This window comes from Bos grunniens, chromosome X (genome assembly GCF_055505025.1).
Source record: "Bos grunniens cultivar Pamir isolate PY7600 chromosome X, Bosgru_T2T1.0, whole genome shotgun sequence".
NCBI classification, from domain to species: domain Eukaryota; kingdom Metazoa; phylum Chordata; class Mammalia; order Artiodactyla; family Bovidae; genus Bos; species Bos grunniens.
This window is the reverse complement of record NC_141194.1, coordinates 29,371,696-29,378,403: the sequence shown is the minus strand read 5'-3', so window position 1 is coordinate 29,378,403 and position 6,708 is coordinate 29,371,696. Positions and strand designations below refer to the sequence as shown.

The window sequence follows — 6,708 nt, the reverse complement described above, 5'->3', positions numbered from 1 at the left end:
TTTAAAAACAAACAAAAAAGTCTAGGATTAGCAGATACAAACTACTGTATATAAGATAAACAACAAGGTACTACTGTTTAGCACAGGGAACTATATTCAATATCTTGCAACAAACCATAATAGAAAAGAACATGAAAAAGAATATAAACACACACACAGACATATATATCTGAATCACTTTGCTGTACACCAGAAACTAACACAACATTGTAAATCAGCTATACTTCAATTTTAAAAAACATTGTGAGAATTACCTGGTGGTCCAGTGGTTATGACTCTGCTTCCACTGCAGGGAGCAGGGGTTTGATCGCTGGTCAGGGAACTAGATCCCACATGCTGCAGCTAAGAGTTCACATGCCATGAAAGGATCTCACGTGCTGCAATGAAGACTGAAGATCTCACATGCTGCAACCAAGACCTGGTATAGTTCAATAAATAAATAAAAATTAAGAAAGAAAAAAGATCATTGATCAGAGATCACCATAACAAATAGTAACACAGTCTGAAATATTGTTACAATGATCAAAATGTGACACTGAGACACGAAGTGAGCAAATGCTATTGGAAAATGCACTGGTAGACATGCTCTATGCAAGGTTGTCATAAACCTTCAATTTGTCTTTAAAAAATAAAAGCAACGTCTGCAAAGTACAATGAAACAAAGTAAATTAAAACAATGTATGCCTGTAATGACCATGTGTAGCAGGATAGACCTCTTTACGTTCAACCTGTTTGAGGTCTTTGGGTTTCCTGAATCCAGATGTTCATTGTCCTCCCCAGATCTGGGAAGTTTTCAGTCATTATTTCTTTTAATAAGCTTTCTGCCCCTTTCTCTTTCTCTTCTCTTTCTGGGATTTCCACAATGCCTGTGTTGACATGAGAGCTGAGATCTCCTATTCCATCTTGCTGATGTCACTTCTTATTAGTAATTCTTTATATGGCAAACTTTCTTTGTGGACATTTTCTTTCCTGATTTGACTCAGACTAATATGCTTTCCAAAGCATTTCTCTCTCTTTATTCTTTTTAAAAATATTTATTTTTATTCATTTATTTATCTGGCTGTGCCAGGTCTTAGCTGCAGCACGTGGGATCTAGTTCCCTGACAGGGATCAAACCCAGACCTCCTGCACTGGGAGTACTGAGTCTTAACTAATGGACCACCATGGAAGTCCTTCTCTTTTTATTCTTTTCCTGTGGTGTAAAGGGTAGGGCAGGAGATGAGGCCTTTCCCTAAGTATTTGCCAGATTCCCCAGTAGAAATAATTACATCATAGCACCCATTAGTCTCTTCTGCAGCTTTGCAGATTTTGTAGCTTTAAGAACTTCTATTTTCAGTATGCCTTTCTTTGCTTTCTAGTTACCACTGCTCTAAGGCAGATATGCTCAGACTCTGGTAGTCTCTATTGAGGGAAAGAGGTCCTAGAGAAGGGGAACATGAAGAATGGTGAGCTCTGGCTGATCTTCTAGAAAATTTAAAATCAAACACATCCTGCTGTCACAAAAACTAATTTTCTTCCCAAAGTCTGTCTATAAGAGACAAAAGACAAAGGCCTATAAGAGAAATCCAGTTTTCTCTCTAATACACATTTGACTTTTATTTATTGGGAAGTAACATTTTGTTTTATTAGCTTAAAAGAACATTTGCCTTCTCTCAGCTCTAATTTACGTTACAAACTATGCCATATTATTTGAGATTAACTGGTCACAGTGATTGCAATCTCTTTCCTCCCTGTAATGGGTGTGTGTGTTTATGTGTCTTCTAAATTTTAAATTTAAAAAACCTTCAACTTAAGGAATAAAACAGGTTACTAACAAAATATATTTAGAAATCATTTATAAAATGAGGAATGATTAGCATTTGTTTCTAAAATTGCTTCCTCTTTTTTCAGTTGGTTGAAGTTATTTTTACATTCTTTTAAGCCACAAGGCAGCTGTTCTTTGACCATGTCTCTCATTCTGTTAATCGCTTCTGAGTCTTTTGCATTGATGCCAAAGTATCAACTGTAATTGAACATCTTTTGGAGTACAACAAGCTAATTTACTGCAGAAGATTTTTATATTATTTTTAATAGCATCATGAAGCTATTACTGACATATAATGAAGTTCACATATTTAAAGTATATAGTTTGATGTGTTTTGACATACATACACACTCATGAATTCATTACCACATGATGCATTTTTGTTACTATTGATTAATTTATATATTTTAGAGTTTTATGCAAATGGAATCATGCAGTATGTACTCATTTCTGTTTGGCTTTTTTAAAAATTTATTTATTTTAATTAGAGGCTGATTACTTTACAATATTGTATTGGTTTTGCCATACATCAACATGAATCTGCCACGGGTGTACACGTGTTCCCCATCCTGAACTCCCCTCCCTCCTCCCTCCCCGTACCATCCCTCTGGGTCATCCCAGTGCACCAGCCCCAAGCTTCCTGTATCCTGCATTGAACCTGGACTGACAATTTGTTTCTTATATGATATTATACATGTTTCAATGCCATTCTCCCAAATCATCCCACCCTCACCCTCTCCCACAGAGTCGAAAAGACAGTTCTCTACATCTGTGTCTCTTTTGCTGTCTCCCATACAGGGTTATCATTACCATCTTTCTAAATTCCATATATATACGTTAGTATACTGTATTGGTGTTTTTCTTTCTGGCTTACTTCACTCTGTATAATAGGCTCCAGTTTCATCCACCTCATTAGAACTGATTCAAATGTATTCTTTTTAATGGCTGAGTAATACTCCACTGTGTATATGTACCACAGCTTTCTTATCCATTCACCTGCTAATGGACATCTAGGTTGTTTCCATGTCCTGGCTATTATAAACAGTGTTCCTTAAAAAACTGGAAATAGAACTTCCATAGGACCCAGCAATCCCACTGCTGGGCATACACACTGAGGAAACCAGAATTGAAAGAGACACGTGTACTCCAATGTTTGGCTTTTTTTAACACAGAAAATTACTTAGAGATTCATCAATGTTGTGTGTATCACTACTGCATTCCTTTTTATTGTTTACTGATACATCACAATCTTTTAATTCATTTACTTTTTTACGGACATTCAGGATATTGGGCTTTACTGGTGGCTCAGACAGTTAGGAATCCACCTGCAATTCAGGAGACCCCAGTTTTATCCCTGAGTCATCAAGATTCCCTTGAGAAGGGAATGGCTACCCACTCCAGTATTCTTGCCTGGAAAATCCCATGAACAGAGGAGCCTCACAGGCTCCATAGGGTTGCAAAGAGTTGGACATGACTGAGCAACTAAGCATGCACACAAGGATATTTCTAGTTTTTGGTTATTACAAGTATAACTGTAAAGTATGACATCTGTATACAAGTATTTGTGTGGATATATGCATTTATTCCTCTTTCATTAGGCAAATAACTAGGAGTGGAATAGTTGGATCATATGGCTGGTATATGTTTAACTCTTTGATAAAATGTAAAAATGTCCTCTGAAATGACTGTACCATTTTACATCTCCACTAAAAAGGTATGAAAGCTCGAGTTTCTCCACATCCTCACCAAAACTTGGTATGGTCAGCCATTTTAATTTTGGACATTCTAACAAGTATTTAGTATAAGTGCATTATGATTTTAATTTGCATTTCCTTGAACTAATGATGTTGACCATCTGTTTATGTGCTTATCTGACAACAATTTATCTTCTTTGATGTAGTATTTATTCAATTTTTTGACTACTTTTTGAATATTTAAAAAATTTTAATTGGAAGATAATTAATTTAGCATGTTGTATTGGTTATGTAACACAACATCATCAATCAGCCATAAGCATACATACACCTTTTTTGAATTTTAAAAAAGCTTTATTGGAATATAGTTGCTTTATAATGTTGTGTTAGCTTCTGCTGTACAGAAAAGTAAATCAGCTATGTGTACACATATATCCCCTATTTTTTTGGACTTTCTTTCCATTTCTTCCCATTTTGGACTTTCTACTCGGAGCACTGAGTAGAGTTCCCTGTGCTATACAGTAGTTATCTATTTTATATGGAGTATCAGTAGTGTATATATGTCAATCCCAACTTTCCAATTCATTCCATCCTCCCTTACCTCCTTGGTATCCATAAGTTTGTTCTCTACGTCTATACTTCTATCAATCTATACTCATGAAATTACTTAATTAATAATTAAAATTCTATATACAAATGAGATCATATGGTACTTACCTTTTTCTGTCTTATTTATTTCATCTAGCACAATGCCCTTAAGATGCATCCATGCAATCACAAGTGGCAAGGCTTCATTCTTTTTTTATGGCTCAATAATGTTCCATTGTATACATATACCACACCTTCTTTATTCATTTGTCCAATGATGCACATTTAGATAGTTTCCATATTTTGCCTACTGTAAAAAATGCTGCAGTGATCATAGGGGTGTATGTATCTTTTTAAATTAGTACCCAGAAGTACTTTAGACAAATACTCAGAAGTGGAATTGCTGGATCATATGGTAGTTATATTTTTAATTTTCAAAGAAAATTAGTGGCTGCATCAGTTTATATTCCCACCAAGTGGGCTTTGCTTTTCTTCACATCTTTGCCAATACTACTTATTTTTCTTGTCTTTTTGGTAACAGCCACTCTAACAGGCATAAGGTGATATCTCACTGTGGTTTTGATTTGCATTTTGCATAATCCTTCTTTACTGTGGAAATCACTTACTTATTCATTGAGCATATGAAAGTATAGAAAGATCTATGTTACAAAGTAGAATCTGGCTGACATCTTTAAGTTTTGTAGTGCACCAAAATTTAGACAGAATAAATCTATTTGGATGTGGCATTTACCCCTACATTAAGTGTATGGGTTCAGAACTCATCGTGTGAATGGCACTGCTTAAGTTGTGCAGTGTACTCAATAATATATGCAGTAAGTCTAATTTCATAAGGCCATGAATAACCTCCACATTGACTATGTGAACAATCCAGAATGATCTGTGACATAAACTAGGACGTAGTTGTCAGTTCTTGAATAGTACAGTATATCCAACTATAAGATAAGTCTAAACTCACAATGATCATCACTTACTTCCACCTTAGCATATGAGAAATCCAGAAATAGGTATGGGATTTACCCGACAGTAAATGGCAATTCTTCAGTTGCACAGTGTACCCAAATGTACAATTTGCTTTCATGTGGCCATCACTGACCTCCATACTGAGCATATGAGGAGATTAGAAAAATTCATGGCAAAGACTAGCATACAACTGGCATCACTTGTTTTTGCGGTGCACTCAATGTACACAGGACAATCTAACTACATATGGCAACACTTCCACATATTAACATACGAAACATATGTTTGAGCATATGAAAAATCCAGAAAGACTCATGGCATAGACTGTAATATGAAGAGAATCCTTTAAGTTGTGGAGTACACCCACATTTATTTTCATGAGATCATTACTAATGCCACACTGACCACATGAGGAGTCCAGAAAGGTACATGGTATATACTGAAATGTAAATTACACCAGTTGAGTTGTGTAGTGCATCTATGAGTACTTACCTCCATTTTGAGCATATCAGGAGTCCAGGAAGAAACCTGGCATGGACTGTGATGTGAATGGCATCCTCTGGTGAGCAGTGTTCACAATCGAATATAGAGTAAGTCTTCTTTTATGAGGCCATCTCTTACCTCCACACTGAACACATGCAGTCCAGAAAGATCTATGGAATAGAGTAGAATATGAATGGCCCCGCTTCAGTTGTGCATTGCACCTAATCATACACGCAATGTCTACTTTCATGTGGTTGTCACTTACCTTCACACTGAGTAGTAGAAATTAAGAAAGATCCATGGCACAGACTATGATATGACTGGTGCCTCTTGATTAGCATAGTCCTATCAAACATACATAGGCTAAGTCTACTTTTATGTGATATCACTAATTCATATTTACATATTGGTAGCCTTAATAATTTATGGTGGAGGCCATAATAATAATAGCATCCTTTCAGTTAAGTGTAGTACTGTGTAACTGGTAGATCTCTTCCCAGTATCTATCCCATTCTTTTTTCTCCCATGATTTCCAAAATTCTGATTCCCTGAATTTTAGCCTGGTAAATAAATACCAAAATATTTCTCAGCCTCCAATGTAACTAACTGTGGTTATATAATTAAATTCTATACCATGTGTACAATAGATGTGAAACTTCCCCGAAGTGTCTTTAAAGTAAAGTAGATGCTCTTCTCCTTTTCCCCCTCTTTCTGCAAACTTTAATGAAACTGTGATAGTTGAGGCTAAAGCAGTCATCATGGGACATGAGGCAGAAGCTATGTATTGAGGATAGAGGTGCAACAAACTCTAATGGGATTGGACCCATAATGACTGTAGAGTCAAATCTACCAGCTTGGAACTGCTACATCTGACTGCTCACTTGAAAGCTATCTTGCTTAAATGACTGTTAATTTAGAATATGAGTCACACCCAGCCATTCAAAATCCAGTGATGGTTAATCTTATGCATCAATTGGGCTAGGCTATGGTGCCCAGTTACTTGGCCAAATACCAGTTCAGACGCTGCTATAAAAGTACTTTTCAGATGTAATTATCATTTAAATAAGCAGACTTTGAGTGAAGCAGATTACTCTCCATAATGTGGCTGGGCCTCATCCAATCAGTTGAGAGCCTTAAGAGAAAAGAGTGAGGTATACC

At 36.1% G+C, this 6,708-nt stretch overlaps 1 long non-coding RNA gene across 2 annotated transcripts in view; it reads right to left on the bottom strand.

Annotated features, from left to right (window-relative positions):
* Positions 1-254: 254 nt before the first annotated feature.
* The window catches only part of LOC147340082 (uncharacterized), a 36,804-nt gene continuing 30,350 nt past the window's right edge, over positions 255-6,708 (bottom strand). The window contains exons 2-3 of one of the 2 annotated variants that reach the window (XR_015159215.1): positions 5,560-5,720; positions 255-418 (exon numbers count right to left, since the gene is read on the bottom strand). This is a non-coding gene — a long non-coding RNA (uncharacterized LOC147340082). The remainder of the gene's footprint in view (positions 419-5,559; positions 5,721-6,708) is intronic. The other variant, XR_015159214.1, reaches the window with a different exon arrangement.